The sequence below is a fragment of the Suricata suricatta genome, chromosome 1 (assembly GCF_006229205.1).
Source record: "Suricata suricatta isolate VVHF042 chromosome 1, meerkat_22Aug2017_6uvM2_HiC, whole genome shotgun sequence".
Classification (NCBI taxonomy): Eukaryota; Metazoa; Chordata; class Mammalia; order Carnivora; family Herpestidae; genus Suricata; species Suricata suricatta.
This window is the reverse complement of record NC_043700.1, coordinates 7,970,278-7,989,417: the sequence shown is the minus strand read 5'-3', so window position 1 is coordinate 7,989,417 and position 19,140 is coordinate 7,970,278. Positions and strand designations below refer to the sequence as shown.

The following is a 19,140-nucleotide window of genomic DNA, read 5'->3' as shown; positions in this document are numbered from 1 at the left end:
GACATAAAACCACCCAACAAAATTTTGGGGTGAGAGCCAGGGCTCTCTGCTAATTCTTCACAGAAGGAAAAGCAAAGACAAGAACTGTTTCTGACCTGCCACAGGGGATCATGACTTCCAAGAGGCAGGACTGCAGATCCCTTGATTTGTTCACTGTTTTCCACCAAAAAACTTCTGAGTCATTTTCAGCACCATACTGAACATAACTGTTTTTTCTTGACAGACCTAGTCCGGCAAAATATCAATCATCTTAGGCCCTCAGTCTCATTTAGGTGATTACTAATAGCATTTCAATACAAGCAAAACGTTCTGGGTTGAGGCTCCTGATTTGCATTCCCCTTAGTATTTAGTCAGTCTGTAACAATGACCTCCGGCCCCCAATGCTCTTGAGCTCAGTCCTTGAGCATCGCCAGAAAGAAACAACTCCCCTGAACGTTCTCATGATGTCTCCCCGGGAACAACCAGCCCAGGCTCCGCGACCGAGTGAGCCATCCACACGGCCCTTGCCACAGCCACCTAGAGACGGGAGAGCAATTTTATCGTGCAGGCTGAGAGCAAGGAGAATTGGAAGAGGATGCGGGGTGAGAAGGAAGAAGACAACAGAGCAGGAAACCGATGTACTTCCTCTAACATCTGCAACAGACCTGGGCCAAAAAGTAAACAGGGAGAAGCAAGCTTGCAGAGCATCGAAGAAAGACCTGCCGATGCTAAGTAACTTCCTCTCTCTGTGTTAGCTGGCTGACGTTTCCCCCTAAAAACACCCTTCTCTGTCCTTCACAGCGCACCTCAGGCTCTGAGTAACCAGGTTTGATCTGCAAGATGAATTAGGAAAACCCCGGGGACACAGAGGGAAACAGACGGTTATCTACAGAGAGATGGATTACACCTCCAACTTGCAAATGCGTGGCTCCTTTCTAGGTCAGCTCCTGGGCAGACAGGACTAGCCTGCTCCCTGATTTTCTCTTCAGGAAATGTGCTTTCTGTTGAAAATGTAAAGGAGCAGGAATTTAGGAACAGGTGAAGGAGAAGAATGTGTATTTATTAGAAATAACACTAGAAAAAAATAAACATATTTGGTAAGAGGGATATGTGTGTATTTTCCTGGGAACATTTACTGGAATTCTGCCCAGGTTCAGAGAAGTCAATGAATCCAAAACTTGATACGGCCTCCACATCATGTGAAATCTGAAGTAACTAAATTTCACTGGGTGTAGCCCAACCACTAAACACAACAGGTTCATTCGTTTATTTCTGAAATTGTCCTTATAAAATTAAGACTTGCTTTTAAAAAGGAGAGCCAGTCCTGCAACCCTGCTCTGACTCTATCATTACTTCCTATGTATTTACCAGACAAACATATGCACAACATGTTACAGACATGTGTGACATGGCTGTGAGCAAACACCGCACCTGAGGTGCCGGAGGCCGTGGGTGGGAGAGGAGGCCAACGGGAAGACGGTTTATGATGAGTGCGCAGCTCAAGTATCCAAGGGCGGCCAGAAACAACTCTCTCTTTACTCAGGACGATTTATTTTGGGTTTTTTTTCTTGAACACATTCAGAAAGAAGAATCTTCCATACAAAGAGTACAGACGCAATGCACCATCCACCACCAATGAAAGGACGGCGGGTGGCATCGTCCGGGTGAGAAGCTGGGCATCTCTCCTCTGTCCTATGGAACGTAGGAGGCTAGAAAATGGTAAATGCCTGCAGGGCCAGAGAAATACCGCTTCCCTTTCCAAGCAGCCTTTCAGAACAGTGAGTATTAACCAAGAGGGCAGCCCGGTTTCTCTGCACAGCAAGACTCCTTCCGAAAAGGAAATTTAGCTAAATATATTTATACTTCTGAGAAATACAGTCTGAAGAATGCAGCCTTCATCTCTTGAAAGACCATGGGAAATGTCAATGATTTAGAAAGTACACTCAAAGTCACATCAAGGGCCATGTCTGATAGAAACACCTCATTTACAATCTGAGGAAAATAGAAATAAAATGTGGGAATGTAGCTTTAAAGACATCTTACCAGTTGATTCTTGATAGGAATGATGTTAAAAAGTTCTCACGTTAATGATATTTATCACAATAGCACAATATGAAAGCATCAAGGTCACTTTCCAAATAGCATGTTGCTTTCTGGAAGTGTAAATATGACTGAGTGTCTAGAAACTGCCTAACAGTGGTGTTATCATAAATTCTGATGATAAATGACTTTCAGGCAGTCCTAAACATCCCACAATGGGCTCTAATAATACTGAGGGAAATTTTATGATGAATACAAATCACCCCTAAAGCCCATAATACATCAAGCTGAGTAGTCTCACAATGAGAGGCGAAAGAAAATGAAACTTTAAATAGGCATACGCTTTCATGTACTTTGATTGGATTTGTATTCGTTCTGCCCACTCCCTCAATCCAACAATAAATATTATTGTGGAAAATAAGAAAATATCTTAAATCTCTCTTCGAAAATTTGATTTCAAAACCAAAAAGCAAATATAACATCGTTATTATAAGTTATTTACATTTTAATTTTTACTTATTGGGTTTGTATAATGATAATGCTTTAACACACGCTCCCTTCTGAAAGGATGTTTCCATAGATTCTTATTATTCCATAGATTCTTCCTTATTATTATAAGGAATAGGGACTTCAGTTCTTTGTAAATTTGTGTTAGCCTTACCAAACGATCCATGATGTACATGAATTAATTTGGGGGCTGCTGTTCTGGTTAATATTGCTGTGTAGAACACAAACCCCAAACTTCGAGGGGTTTCATTCTGCTCATGATTTTGTGGGTCAGAATCACAGGAAGGGCTGGGCGGGGCCAGTCTCACTGGAGACCCCTGAAGCAGGTTTGGTCCCAGCTTCAGTTGTCCGGGAGCTCCACAGAGCAAGGTGTGCCAGAGCGTCACTCTGGGGGCTGCACTGGACACTGGCTGTTGGCTGGGTATTAGTGGGGGTTCTCTCTATGGATCCCCCAAAAGATGCCTCTCCACCATGGGATCTTAGTGGAGCAGGACCGTTTCTATAAAGTCTGACTTCCGTCAAAAAGAGTCACAAAAGAATGGGGCAGAAGGGGCAGCCTTTTCTGACCTAATTCAGGAGACGGCATGGGACTTCTAGCACATTTGTTAAGGCAATCCCAAACTCTCTTCTGGGTCAGAAGTATCAAATAATCTGCAGCCTTTCATTATAACCCAGTACAGCCTCCAAGGTCAGTCTTCCCCTCTGATTTCATTTGAGCAAATACATCTCACCTAAATTTATGATAAATTTTCTAATAAAACTAAAAAAAAAAGTCATTAAACCAATCTGTTTCTTTGCAGGTAAGATACGTTCTAGGTGGTTCCATTGAGTAATGTTAAGATGAGACACCTGCTTAACTGGCTTTTTATGTTCCAAATAAAACAATTTTGATTAAGCAGATGGAATTCCAAAATCAGTCAAGTCCACATAGAGTAACAATAGGAGAAAGTGATAATTCCAAAAAGAAGAAAAAACAGAATCAGAGAGCTGGCTCTTAGGAATTTCTGTTGCTCAATAAGTCAGCTCAGTGCTTTTCTGTGGCTTATAAAATAGTTACTTTTTAAAATAATGACAGTTCAAGGGCTTTCTTCCTTTCTCCCTTCTTTCTTCCTTTCCTTCTCTCTTGTTTTTGTCCTTATTTCAACATTAGAGGGAAGGTTCATAGATTTGTAACCATTATTTAGACATACCATGTTCTGGGTATGGTGCCAAATGTATAGATATCATTTTATTTTCACAGTCATGCTCTACAGTAGGAAGGGTCATTTCCTCTATTTTGCAGATATTGACCTTCAGGTTTAGGAAGGACATGGAATGGACCACTTAGTGAGTGGAGGAGTCAGATGGAATCAGGCTACGTGGCCTTTCCCAATAGAGAGGCCTAACCATTTTGTCTACCATTGTGGCTCTAACCATAGTCACAGAGTATTTAAAAAAAAAGAAAGAAAGAAAGAAGGGGCACCAGGGTGGCTTGGCTAAGCAACCAACTTCAGCTCATGTCATGATCTCACAGTTCATGAGTTCAAGAACTGCATTGGGCTCTGTGCTGATGCATCATAATTAGAGTTTGCTTCAGATTCTGTGTCTCCCTCTGTGTCCCTCCCCTGCTCACACTCTGTCTCTCTCTCAAAAATAAATAAAAACATTTTTAAAAATTTAAAAAAGGAAGAATAGCTGTCATCAGTGATATTAACCTCAAAATGATTAAAGTGTATTCCAAATATCAGAAGCTTCCTTTAATGGTCCTTTACAGACTCTTTTCTGGAGATTTATCCAAAGAACATCTTCAAGTCATTGATGTTTTTTATACTTAGCATCTCACAATGTAGAATTTTCCAGAAGTCTATTCATGATTCATCCTGTGAAATGGCTCTTCTTTTTAGACATTTCAAGTTCTCCCACTCAATAGTCCTTTCAGCACCATGGATTTTTTTTTGGGGGGGGGGGACTTGCTGCTTTCATCTGAGTTTCCTCCCTTGGCCTTCTTGTATTGTTGGCATCTGGCATAGCTGGTCCTGGCTTTGACTTCTCATAATCCTAATTCACCTCGTCTGTTATTATACTGTTGTCCCTCCTTTCTCTTGATTCCCTTAATTGCTTTCCATTGGACCCTCTTCCCATCCACGGCATTGTCCTGAAAATAGAGATAAAACAGATTTCCTGATAGATTTCTGATATAAAAACGTTGCTTGGGAAAAGTATTTTGGAATTTCCTGTGAAAGATGAGTTGAAAAGAGATGAGTCTAAAAGTCTTGAAGCTCTGGGAATAAGAGTAATGGTGATGAGGCCATCTTGGGGGAGAAAATGGGTTATAATGAAGGAAAATGGGTTAGGATGACTCTTAGCACTTGCTAGTTACATGGCCTTGGGTGGATCCCAGTCTTTCCGCCTTAGTAATGAGGGCTATACTGTCTACCTTACTTGTGGTTTGCAGCTTTAGAGACAATATATTCACTAAGGTGTATAGGCAATGCTCCAGATGTTGTAGTTATTATGATCTCGATTTGGAACAATTCAGGTGAAAAGGGAGATAGAGGGACTGGAGGAGAAAAGAATAAAGAAGTCCAAGATGTTGCTCCTGAGAGCACGCAATAACAGTAATATACCTGGAATTATTTGGGGCCTTCTAGATTTCTAGTTTGTCACTAACCTGCCACAATTCACGGGTTTGGGGTTCTCACTTGAAAAAGATGTGTTTTTGACAACACTAGCCTATTAGTGGCCAGATGTCTGTGCAGTCTGTGAGTTTCTAGGTGTGGGAGGTTGGGGAAGAGGGGGCGGTGACTGGAGGGAGAGAAATGAGCCGCCGTGAGGCACAGGGGGAAGAAGAAAGTTGTACGTGGAAGATGGTAGAGGCGGGGAATTACTTGATCTTTCTCTTTGATTTATATCGTACACTTCTCCTGGGTGTGCTCTAGGGTGTTTTCAAACAGTATACAGATTTCCTACTGATTATTGACTCTGCTTTATAGTACCTGTATTTAATCATAGTTGGTTTCTAACGTTGAGTCACCAAGTGATAGATTTTTTTTAGAGCCTTCACTCTCCAAGAGGACATTGACTCCTGTGATACTGTGGATTAATGCACAGACCCTTCCAGCAAGGATGTCTGTTTGCTGCGCAGGTTCAAGTCTATGGCCATTTCTCCTTTCCCTAAATTATTCTTGCCCAAAGGAGAGCTTTCACCAACGTGACATGGATAAAGGTCTTTATTACAAATAATTACCATGGTCTTACGTTTGCATCACTCCCTCTCACTACTTGTACTACTAGCTTCGATTAATTTAGCCTGGCCAGACTTCTGTAACACATTCCACAGCGGAGTTTTAAGAGTATTGGGTGGACCAATGCGGAGTACGGACTTTACATACTGAGGCCTCAATACCGCATGGCTTCCACTTTCCCAGGGAAAGGCTGCTCCTTGACCGGCTTTTTGTGCATTTCCTATAGATTTGTCACCTGCATGCCCTGAGTCCCCTTTCATCTTCCAAAATCTGGTTTTCAAATTATACCCAGGCTTTCCCTTGCTACCATGCATTCTAGTCATCCTTCAATGTTGTTTTGTTTTGCTTGTATTTAAAACCAAGTTAGTTAACATACAAGTGTAGTCTTGGTTTCAGGAGTAGAACCCGGTGATTCTTCTCTTAATGTTTGTTTTGAAGAATTACCTAACATGACTTGGCTTTCCTGTTTCCTACTGCAGTTCAATGTACCAACATAAGAAACACTTGACTCCTTCCAATTCTCCTTAAATACTCCACCAAACACCATTATCACTTTTAGCTGAGCCTCTGGATCTAAATCTTACCTTTTCTTAAAAGTTGGCTTTCCAGAGTTTTTAATTCAAAAATTATATCCTGATATTTAATGGATTTTATGGGGAGCTAAATTTAGCTTGTTTAAGGTGAACTTCAACTCTCCTTAATTAATACAGCAGGCAGGGGCACCTGGGTGTTTTAGTTGGTTGAGCATTTGACTTTGGCTCAGGTCATGATCTCACAGTTTGGGGGTTTGAGCCCCACATCAGGTTCTCTGCTGTCAGTGAGAGCCTGCTTCACATCCTCTGTACCACCCCTCTCCATACTGCTCCTTCCCCACTCTCTCTCTGTCTCTCTCATAAATAAACTTTAAAAAAATTAATAGAGCAAGCTCATGGATTCCCTGAGTACTCTTGCCATACACGTGTTAAAACTTTTGGTTGCATTTATTAAATGTTGTCTTGAAACACCATCAAGAAGACTTGGGTTTAATTCTTCAGTCTACTGACCAGAATGCACCACCAGCCTCTCCAATGACAGAAGTCTTTACTCTGTGCCCTTAAAATCCTTTGCCAAATGACAAGGATTTTCTCTATTCCCCAGCTTCTCTATAGTATTCTATCTGATACATTCCCATCTGGACGGAATCACATTCTTCAGATTTAATCACAATTAATAAGTTCCAACCATTTGTACTGTTATAGTTCCTTCTCTCTCTCTCTTTTTTTAAGTTTATTTATTTTGAAAGATAGGGGGACAGAGGATCCAAATCGGACTCTGTGCTGACAGCAGAGAGCCCAATGTGGGGCTTGAACTCATAAACTGGGAGATCATGACCTGAACCAAAGTTGCTTCTATATCATAGATATAAGTATCTATGATATATATATAGAGAGAGAGAGACAGAGAGAGAGAGAGAGAGAGAAAGAGAGATCTATAAGGTATAGATCTCTATCTACCTATCTATCTATAAGTTATACTGAAACTTTTTTTTTCTTTTTTGTTATCTGGACATCAACCTCAGTCTCCTATTTTGCCATCTGTGAGAAATTATTGCATGTGCTTCTGCCTGATTCTCTCCGTCAATATCAGATTTTTTAAAAAAGCCTGCCATGTCATTCTGAGATCAATATTAGAAATTCTGTGATCAAAAACTATTCAGGTATTCCTAAGTTTGAGATCATAGGCAATCGTAACAAACAGAAAGCTTGATTTTTATCACTGAACTATTTTGACTACTAACGAAGTAAAAATACCTTAATAAGCATGGATGACGGGAAAGAGGAAATGTCAGAAGACCTCTGAGAGATAACATTAGTGAAAAAGACACCCACGAGGAGCTCTCCTGCAAAGACTTGGTCAGGTACAGGCAGGGCACATGAGAGTGTGCTTTTGGCTTGTCTTCTCCTTTGTCCCCAAGCCTCTCCTCTGATCTACTTGAATGGTTTGTTCCAAAAGGTCTGGACTGGCTGTGGGGACATTTTGGTGCCTTGGATATTTGACCTCATCATCTTTTCACTTTCACTGTATAGATACAGCCTGGGAGGCGTTACTCATATTTCACAATATATCAAATGTTTTATTTTAATGAGCAAAATAGAAACCAATGCAAAGTACTATTTAATATTAACACAATCTTTTACCAGAAATATTGTGAGAATTCAGAAAAAGAAGAATTTATATGGGCTATAAATTTTCCAAATAATCTTCACAGAACAGTTAAGATGCATAGAGACCTAAAGATATGTACGCTCTGGCTCCATAAGGTATTTGTTTAGGCAAGGAGGCCACTCAGGCAAAGTCCCAGAGATGGGGCTTTTGTTGGCACATAGGCAGAGGGCTGGAAGGAAACCCACTTATCAGATGGAGGCTATAATTTGCAGTGAGTGAGAAATTGTATGTTGAAGGGCCAGTTGGTGTAGGATCTTGAATGTGAACCTGAGGTATTGGCCTGAGGTCCAGTCATTTAAGGAAGTGGACCTAACTCTGTTGAACACTATAGAGTTTTAGTGCAGATGTGTCCTGTGAAGGTGAGTCTGTGAGCAGAGAACTGTATAGATCAAAATCGGACCAAAATAGGAGCATTTGCAATAATCCAGCCATGAGGTTGACGATAAGAGGTCTAGACTAGCGACTAGCGTAGCTACTGTGGTAATAAAAATAAAGAAGGATGGGGCACATGCCTGGAAAACATCATCTACCCTTGAAGCCTGCCGGAGAGGCAAGCAGTTTCAGAGATACGGCTGAGGACAGAAGAAACAGGTCCCCAATATCTTGTTTCAGACTTTTTTTTTCTCCTTTATTTCCATTGTAAATTTTGTTATTGGGATAAAAATGAAATGAAAAGTACTACAGTAGATCCTCCTGGGGAACTGAAGATGACTGAAGAGTTGGTGGTTTCAAAATGTGGATCCTTTGTCTTAGTCTCTCACTCAAGATCCACTTGTAAAACTTGATCAGCAGCAATACCGTAAGACACTGCCTGTGCTTGTGTATCGGGCGGTATTTTTTTATTTGTATGCTAATGACAAAACACCATCAACTTTAACAAGTGGATCATCAAAATGCCATTTGTTTTGGTTCGTTTGTTCCATTAAATGTTTTATATTTCAACTCAGGAAAAATATTCTGATATCCTTTGTCTTTGCTGTGTTCATTCAGGATAAAGTCCTTGCTTTTCCATTTTTTCCTTCTAATGTTAAAACACAGGATCTGATTCCCTTCTTCACAGCATTTGCCGTGATTGCTTCTTAAGAGGAACCTTGGGGACTCTGCTGCTCCTGGGAGGAGAAGGGGCTTTAGGTACGACTTTGTCTTAGGAGGGATTACCTTCCAGGCTCTTTGTTGCCGGGGAGACTGGATATCCTTAGGGAAAATAAATTCTCTAAAAAACTTTCTTGCCACTCGTGATCAGATGGTTACCTCACTGGGCAAGAAGGGTTAATAGCTACCTGCTTGCGCTCTTACTATTTCATGTCAAATGTAGGCAGGTGACATAATTATTTAATTTTTTTTTAATGTTTGTTTTATTTTTGAGACCGAGAGATTCAGAGCATAAGTGGGGAGGGGCAGAGAGAGAGAGAGGGAGACACAGAATCGGAAGCAGGCTTCAGGCTCTGAGCTGTCAGCACAGAGCCTGATGCGGGGCTTGAACCCACGAACGTGAGATCTGAGCAGGTGACATATTTATATCTGTAGATCCATTGTGACTATCTTGAATGACAATGATGAAGACGTTACAAATAACTCCACTATCCTGATCACCCCAAGTCACGCATGAGTCTAGAGCCTATTTTGAAACTGATGTTTCCTTCCATTTATTCTTCCAAACTTGGACAAAGTCTACATCTAGATATTGAAAATGTTACATATAAACACATGCTATATATATATAGGGATTTCAAAAGCTATGCATCTTTCACTACCTTTGAACATTAAAAGCTATCTTATTTGACCAATGAGGATGATTGCTATCACTCATGTAGACTTAATTGTACATGGGGCCATTCTACATGTTATTAAAATGTTAAATCCTCTAATTCTCTTAATACCCCTAGGAAGTAGAGGTTTCATTATCCCCATTTTCCAGGTGAGGAAACTGAAGTGTCTTTTCCAAGGAAAGTGGCAGAAGCAAGACAAAGCAGCTAGTCTGGTTTGAGATTCCCTATCAAAGAGCTTGTGATTCATGCCAACCTGGTGTCATAACTCATATCAACATTGTTTTGATTGTTCAACTACTCAATTCCACTTACACAGTACAAATTTCATGTGACCTTAATGGCTTAAAAATGGGACCTTTAGCAATGGACTTCAGACTTCACTCATTCATTTATTCACTCATTCATTCTCTCCCTTAAATATTATACATCAAGTGTTCTCTGTGCTTCCTGCTGAAGATGCTTGGCAGGAACCAGGACATCTCCACAGCCTGCTGGGGTAGAGACTGCAGCTGAACAACGACTTGCAAGACAGAGTCATGGGTGGTGTGGCAGGGGGTAACTGGGACACCCTGAGGGCCTTGTAAGTCACTTAATGCCAGGAAGACCTGACTGTATGGGCAGGGGGATCCCTAAAAGTGTTGAGTAGGGAAATGACCCAATGGAATATGCATGTTAGGAAGCCAAATCCACCTTCACTGAGGAAGGTGCACTGGAAGGAAACGACACTTGGGGGATGGAGGGAAGCCATGACAGTCCCCAGACAAAGGGGAGGTGGTCTCTACTAACCCGACAGCAGTGAAGGTGGAGACAACAGGGTGAATTCAAAAGAAGGCAGAGGTGTTAACAAGGTGAGTTGAGCTGTGGTCAGTTAGTTCAGAAGGAGTAAGCAGTGACTCCAGGTTAAGACTAAGTGGGTGTGTCATTTTCAGCATTAGGGACCATTTAAAAGGATTGAGCTGGGGACCACCTGGGGGCCTCAGTTGGTTAAGTGTCAGACTTCGGCTCAGGTCATGATCTCACAGTTCATGAGATTGAGTCCCGCATTAGGCTCTGTGCTGACAGCCTGGACCTGCTTGGATTCTGTGTCTCCCTGTCTCTCTCTGTCCCTCCCCTGCTCATATTCTTACACACACACTCTCTCTTCTCTCTCTCTCTCTCTCTCTCTCTCTCTCTCTCTCTCTCTCTCTCAAATAAATAAACATTTAAAAGATAAAAAGGATTGAGCTCATAGGTAAGGCAGTAGTGCAATGCGATGTATCCTTTTGCAGTGATCCCTAAAGAAAATAAGCTGAGGAACGAAACACAAAGATACTGGCTAGGGCAAATATGATTCCTATCAAAATCACAAAGTATGTGCTCAGACATTAAATCTTTACTACTATGATCAAAATACTGACTCCAGAAGACATTTATCTATAGTCTTTACATGCCAGTACATTGGCAGAGTAGTGAGAGGCACGAGTTGAAAGATCAGAGGACAGCAGAAATTGTGCACAACTCCCTCTTACAGGAAAGATACAGCCAAGACAGTCTGGATGGAGAGACCGTCTTGGAACTGAATCTCGCTAGTCTAATAAGCAAGCTCATACCTGCTTCTCTGGAGGGCCAGGAAATGAAAGTTGTTCTGGATCATTAATTGATGTATATAGATCTGAATATATATTCCCCCCTTAGCTCCTCCCTGCTGTTTCCAAGCAGGTGGCCAGGGCTTGTGCACCCTGTGGGCCCCAGGGAGGACCCAGCAGCAACAGAGCTGACCCTTGGGGGATCACATAGGTCTGGAACATGAACACATTTAAGGCATCTAGACCATCAGTGACAAGAGCACCCCCATCAGCTTGAAGTGAGTCCACATACACCCCAGGCACCCCAGGACCTTGGAACAGAAGGATACCTATAGTGATTGAAATAGAATTCACCACCAGGCTTTCAGAATGGGGCTCAGACTAATTTAATTTGTCTTCCAGTAAATAAGATTTCTTAGCACACAGGGGTTTGCGGACTCAAATTTAGACTCACTTGAATAGAATCAACGTTGGAAGCACGTGTAATCCACTTTTCCACCACCTGCTTGTAAAAGGTCACAAAAAAATGCAAAGTAGAGCAGAACTCACAAAGCGTCATTTAGGAAACGGTATGTGTAGACATCCCTTCATGCCTCCCAGATTCTTCTCGCCATTGTGTTCCTTAATGCTGGACTCTGAGGAGTGAATCTGCTTCTTTTTAAATAGAAAATACAATACATTAAATAACATGAAAGACAACCTAACTACCATAATAGTATCTATTTTTCTATGTTTCTTTCACTAGCATACTTTCATACATTTGTAATCATATCTTGTGGGCTGTTCATTTCTTCCTCAGAGCCTGTGTTAATGGAGAAAGTCATCTTCTAAACTCAAGAAGAATGGAGAGAAGTTACCAATTAGATGCAGACAGTTCAAGAGGAAAAATGGAAATTTTTGAGTGGCCCAGTTGTCCTGTGCCACACAGAGAAGTCTTGATGGAGAGCCGAAGGTACGTCAGCAGTTACTTGAATATTCTGCGGTACGTGGACGGATACGTGCATTGTTGTGTTTTGTGTCCCCCATGTTTACTTGACCACACGTTTTCTGTCCTGCAACACCTTTGGTTCTCCAAATAATTAGGGGCTTTTCAAGCAGCTCAGACCTACACTAGCCATGTGACCAACCCAGCAAAATCTCACTTTTGCAATGTGTGGTTTCTCCTCTTCTGGGAGTGGTTTGGCGGAAAGAGAACTGGATGAATGGGACCCCAGTCTGGAGATCCCTTCATCAGCATGGAGGGGCTCTGTGGGCAGGTCACTCAGCCTTAATGAATCTTACATCACTACCATGGAAGTGTGAATGGAAACTCTCATCCTGTCGAACTTATGTTGATGTTGTGAGGGTCAAAAGCATCAACATCTGGAGAAACATTTCAAAACCTGTGACAAGGAACATAAATATAAACCAATGCATAGGACTAAGTTATAAGTCTTGTATTTAATTGCACTGGCTTTTCCCATGGATCATTTCTAAGCAGCGTGGTTGAAATTAAGGAGTAACTGATGCATGGAGGGCCTACTGTGTGTGCGTACCATCATTGGGAAGACGCTGAATCAGCTCCTATGCACAGTGAGACTGGTCTTACACTTCCCCGCGTGGTGACGTTGGCTAAGGGAATGCCGGAAGTGCAACCAGGTGAGCTGTTTTAGAAGAACTGAACTCTCATTTATTTTTTTAATGTTTATTTATTTATTCTTGTGAAAGAGACAGTATGAGCAGAGGAAGAGAGAGAGAAACACACACACACACAGATTCCAAAGCGGGCTCCAGGCTCTGAGCTGTCAGCACAGAGCCTGATGCGGGGCTGGAACTCATGAACCATGAGATCATAACCTGAGCCAAAGTTGGACACTCAACCGACTGAGCCACCCAGGGGCCCAGAGTGGAATAAGAAATATAGAGGAGAGGGGGAGGGATTTTAAAAAATAGAAATAAGCCGGGATATTTCAAATGGGAAATCTGCAGGAAAACTCAAACAGGTCATCAAAATTGCTCAGTTAACATGAAAAGTGGATGTGAAAAATTGAATTAGTAGAAATGACTGAAACAGAGAGCAACCAAATAATCCAACAAGTGTGAACAAATCATTAGGTAACCATCTGCAAAGAAAAAAAGACAACACAGTACAAAATTATGTGCAGATGTAACTTTCTCCCCAAGATATTCCCCAAGTGGCACTAGGCACTGTCACGGACAAAAGTGTAGTGAGCTCAGATGTACACGGCTCGGAGGCAGCAGTCCAGGAGGAAGAGAGAAAGCCCAGGATCCCAGGATGGCGGTTAAATGTCTAGGTGGTCCGCGCAGGGCCACAGGATTGAACTCATGTCACGCCACTCCCCTAGTTCATAAGGGTTTGATGTCCTGACGGCTTAAATAATTTATTGGAAACATCATTCCAAAAGAGAAGAGTGAAAATAACGATAATAAATAAGAGAAAAGCAGATATTATCAAGTCAGTTAAACCTCAGGCCTGACCTTTTACTATTTGTCCAGAAGCGCCCAGAGAGTTAATTTAGTAAATTTCAATGGAAACTTTAACTGCTTCATGGTCAATAAGGCTGTGAAGTAGTTCCCTGTGGCAGCTCGGAAAGACAACTGTGGAAAACTAGTAAAGCTTGAGCCATTTATTTCCAGCCATTTCCTCTGCCTGCCTGAAATTCCCCTTCATGCCATCAATCTCTTGATATACTCTTAAAAAATCGTTATCCCCTCCTCCTGACCTGGAGGGATCTTCTCCTCCTCTCTCTGACTCGGAGCAACAACCGCTCTTTGGAGCTCCATCAGACAACTTGCTAACAGCTCAGAACTCCAGTCTGCGTGAGGGGAGAGAAATGCTTTCTCCCCCGCAAATTCCCATCTTAAGTTCCGCGCAGTAAAGTCTTCAAATGCTATTCTGTGAATAGTTTAATCAACAATGCTAGAGGGCTGGTAGGCGCCGCTTAGAAGCTGGAAACACGGATTTTTGACATCAGCTCTCTTCGTGCCATTAGTCATTGGAGACTCTTGGCCTTTTAGGTTTTTTTTTTTTGGTTTTTTTTTTTAAGGAAGAAATGAAAGCTTGTGCTCAGATGTGAGAGGGTTACCATAAAAAAAATTGATAGGTCATCTTTAAAAGTGCTCGACATTTTTCATAGGAAAAGGTGTCACAAACAGAAAACTTTATTTTTATAATACCATTAAGCTTTGCTTTATGATCCAATTTTTATTAGGAAGTTCTGTCACTTACAGAGAGTTATGTAATTTGCATCAATAAGCTTATGATACTCAAGTACCCTACCCACTGAAATTCTCACTCCAGCGAAGTGTTATGAATAAGAAGGAATTTAACAAATTATAACCTGATTTTCTTTAGTTGCTTCTTAGCAAATAAAAACCACTGTGGATTCTTTCCCGGGAACAAGGTCATGTAGTAATCAATTGTTAAAAAAATATCTTTTAATGTTTATTTAGTTTTGAGAGAGAGAGAGAGAGAGAGAGAGAGACAGAGTGCTAGCAGGGGAGGGGCAGAGACAGAGGGAGACACAGAATCTGAAGCAGGCTCCAGGCCCTGAGCTGTCAGCACGGGGCCCAATGTGATGCGGGGCCCAAACGCACTAACTGCAAAATCATGCCGTGAGCTAAGGTCAGAAGCTTAACTGACTGAGCCACCCAGGCGCCCAGTAATTAGTTGTTTTGAAAACCAAATGGAAGAATAAAATAAACCCTCAATAAATCAAATGGCTTTAAGATAAAGGATTGTGATGAACAAAGAAGAAATTTATCCATTATTCGTTCCTTTTTAAAATTACACTAGTACTTTTCTGGTTGTTTGTAGTATAGAAAGCAATATGTAATCACCTTTTACTCTATGAGACCAGCCTTTTGAATATCACCCCCATTAAGGGAGTAACTACAAGAGAAAGAGTTAAATCAATACCTACGCCAAGATAGCCCCTTGTTTTTGTCTTTAAAGAAAAAAAAGCGATGTAAGCCTTTTATTTTGACATTGGTCTTTTAACAAAAAGCAATACAATAAAAAAAATTACCATTTAATTACACAAGCTGGGTGATAGTCTATCAAGGCATAATTTATTTTATTTTTATTTTAGAGATGGAGAGCTTGAGATTGGGGGAGAGGAGCAGAGCGGGGGAGAGGGAATCCTACCATGCTCGGTGCAGAGCCCAATGCGGGGCTTGATCCCTCGACCCTGGGATCACTGCCTGAGCCAAAATCAAGAGTCTCAGCTCAACAGGCTGAGCCACTCAGGCGTCCCAGTGCTTTATCGCTTTCTTCACCTGAACTCTGAAAGGGTTTCTCACAGAATACAAGATTTGAACGAGTTGGAAGAGTGATAGGTACATGTTCTCCACACAACAAAGAACTTGGGAAGAGCCGAAATAAGGAAGCAAGGAAGAAGGGACCCAGGGTTGAAAGGAGGTTCAAACACGAGCTAGAGTTTCTCACCCTGCTGACGGAAGACACGCCAGGGAGGCTTTTAAAGAGTGAGTCACCCTGGGCCCTCATCTCAATGGTTCTGAGTTGACTGGTCTGGCTTGAGGCTCGAGCATAGTTTTTTTTTAAAGATCTCTCCACATTCTTTCAATGTGTCACCAGGGCTGGGAGTCCCCTGTAATAGGCCAGCCCTTCACATGCAGTGCGGGGCCCTGGGGGTTCTTGACACATTTGTACACAGTCCCTGAAGTCTTAACACTTGTCATAACAATACTAGGGCCTCATTTGCCTTTTTCAGTGTGTTGGCATTCACAGTGATGGTGTGAAAGCAGCGATGAGTAGAAGAGTGGGCATGTTGGCATGAATCAAGACAGCGGCACTGAGCCACGGTAACCGCCACCATAGTTCTTACCATCAGACTACCAGTTTCTCTTAAGAATGACCTTGATGAAGCAGAAAATAGTATTAATTTTATTAAATGTCTAACCTTGGCTGTCTTATTACTGTGTGACAAAATGGGAATTATGTGTATGAAGTACATTTGCTGTATCCCAAAGTATGATGTTGTCTTGAGGAAAAACACGTGTGTGACTGAGGTGTGAGCTAAAATTAGCCAACGTTTTTGGCAAAACACCAATTTCGTAGGAAACACTGGCTAACAGGCAAGCTGTGGTTAGAAGGATTTGGGAATCTGGTGGGCATGTTATGGAATGAAGTAATAAGCCTGATACATCTAAGGAAAACAACTGTCAGTACGTACTGTTCATGATGAAGCTTGAATTTTCATGTGAAATTCAAATTTTGGATCCACAATCGGGAGATGTAACAGCTCCCCGCTACTTAAAGACTTCTATGATGAGATCAGTATTTAGAATAATACACATCACCATTTGTAAGAGCTACATGACTCAGTTACCCGGTATTTTCCAAATGAGCAGTGCACGATGGTATAATACTATGTGTGTATAAAAGACTCATTCAAGTACAAGATAAACCAACGGATTTCAATGTAATAGAGTAAAGGATGCTGCATACCCTATCATGAATTACCAAAAGAAGTTCAGTTTCTGTGTTGCATTATAGCCTTCAAGAATTTACCATGTCAAGATTTGAGGTCCTATCAAAGAAGAAAATCCAACATTTTCTGAAAAGGCAATTAAAATACTATTCCCTCTGGCAATGGCAGAGCTGTAGGAGGCCAAATTTTCTTTGAGGACTTCGATTAGAAGAACATAGTACAACATGGAATGGAGAAACAGAAATGAGATCCAGCTCTCTTCCGTTAAACCAGGCATTAAAGAGATTTGCACAAATGCACAGCAATATCCCTCTTCTCCCTAACCTTGTTTGGAAAAATACAGCTACTTTTCACAAAAAAAATATCTTACGTTGACACACAATGAGTTTGCTATTTTTTAATTAAGAAATGGATTTTTATAATGTCTCCATCTCAGTTTTTAGGATGGTAAACACGGATGGACGATAACACATACCACCACTGTGGTTCTCAGGAGTCGTTAGGAGCATGCAGGGGTCCCGAGGCCACAACACTTGAGAAGTTGCCACCCCAAACCAGGGACTCAGGAAACAACCTGGTCAGATGAATGCCGTCATGAAGCTAAACAGAAGGACGCTGAGGGAGAAGAGATGGAATTTGACACAAAAGCCCAAAGGGGAGCCGGGAAACTTGAGGAACCGTGTGACATGGCTGAGAGGAACAGACACACAGAGAACTGGCTGTCACATGGATGATATGACAGTGGTCCAGGCATGATACAGCTGAGACCGGACCCAGAGATTCAATTCTGATCTGTGGAAAGGCAGATGTGAATATTTTGATAGCCCTAGAGGCAATTATTCTGATTTTTAAGTCAAGGAGTGAGCAATGTAGTTTAAGAGGTTGTCTTTGGGTGACTGCTATGAATCCACAGGTGCCCCATGGTGTCTCCGGGGCTGGAAGGAAGCCAGCCTGGAGGAGGAGTCGGTAAGAAATTAAACAGTGCTTGACTCTGATAAGGCTGTTTCTTGACCCCAAATTCTTCTTGGTAACTTAGCCAACTGTCCTGTTTTTAGTATTTCACATCCTGAAGGAGGATCTCTGAAAACATCCATTTAGTTCTGTTTATCATCTCGGTCATGCACGTGGCCTACAACATCCATTTCCAGGTTTGACGTTGGGAAAAACAACAGAGAAAAATCTACCTGGGATCTCTCAAGTGGAGAGACAGACCACAAAGGAAGGGATCTCTCCTCCCATTTTCTTTTTAAAGCTTATTTATGTTGAGAGAGAGAGAGAGAGAACACGAGAGCGAGAGCACACGCACAAGCAGAAGAGCGGAAGAGAGAAAGGGAGAGAGAGAGAGAGAGAATCCCAAGTCGGCTTTGTGCCGACAGATGCAGGGCTTGAATTCACGAATCATGACATCGTGACCTGAGCCAAAATTGAGCCAGACACTTAACCTGCTGAGCCATGCAGGCACCCCAAGGGCCTCTTCCTCCAGAAGAGGAGAGTCTGGGAGCAGCAAAAGGCAAAGAATCATGCTTATGAGTTAGAGGTTGTAGAGAACAAGACAGTTTCCATCTCTGGGATATGATGTTTTTCAGAAAGTTGAGCTCTTACTTTATCCTGTGACACTCAAGGAGGCTTGAGAGAACATTCACAAGTGCTTCACCGCACTCCCTATGAAGTGCTGCTTCAAAATCAAATTGCCACGTTGCATTTGCATCATGTCATGCCCAGATTATTGTCCTTTGAAATAGATTGGCCAGGGTCCGCTATTCACAGAAGAGCAATAAGCAACGGGCTTCATATTACCACTGAAGCTTTGCCTTCGTGGAGAGAATGCCAAAGTAAGTTCTCCTCAACGGCTCTTAAAACGTGAGAGCCGACTGTTCAGACCAAGCGGAGTCCGAAAAAAAACGTTTCCTGCAGTCTTAGAACTAAGGCAACATTTCCCTGACTCCCGGTTTCTAACCTGCTTCACGCACGGGAGCCGTGGCCACAGTCATGTGTCTGCAGACGCACACAGACTGTCATCTGTCACTGCGAGGAAAAGGATGCGTGTCCTCAGGGATGGGTATGAAATTTGGTTTTCCAGAAATTTACTAACCGCCATGGATTTCTTAATGTTGAGGTCATGCCATGATGCCAGTTGGGGGAAAATAATTTCAACTCGGCCTTCCAATCACATTGGAAGTATGTTGCTGGGAGCCGCACGGGCCTTGCTGGATGACACGGTCACAGTAAGGAAATGGCAGACGTTGCAGGGCTCCTGCTACAGGGGCGGAAACTGGCATCTCCTTCTACTGCTCATGTGAAATTAAGCCTGTTGCTATTGATTAGGCCTCACAATGTTCCAAATCAGACCGATATTCCCCAGATACCTCATGGGAAGAAGCATATTCCCACCTCTATA

The 19,140-nt window shown here is 42.1% G+C and overlaps 1 long non-coding RNA gene across 1 annotated transcript; it reads left to right on the top strand.

Annotated features, from left to right (window-relative positions):
* The first annotated feature begins 1,650 nt into the window (after positions 1-1,650).
* On the top strand, positions 1,651-12,868 carry LOC115296463. The gene is made up of 3 exons (XR_003911018.1): positions 1,651-1,757; positions 12,089-12,241; positions 12,770-12,868. It is a non-coding gene; the product is annotated as an uncharacterized LOC115296463 (long non-coding RNA).
* The last annotated feature ends 6,272 nt before the right edge of the window (positions 12,869-19,140 follow it).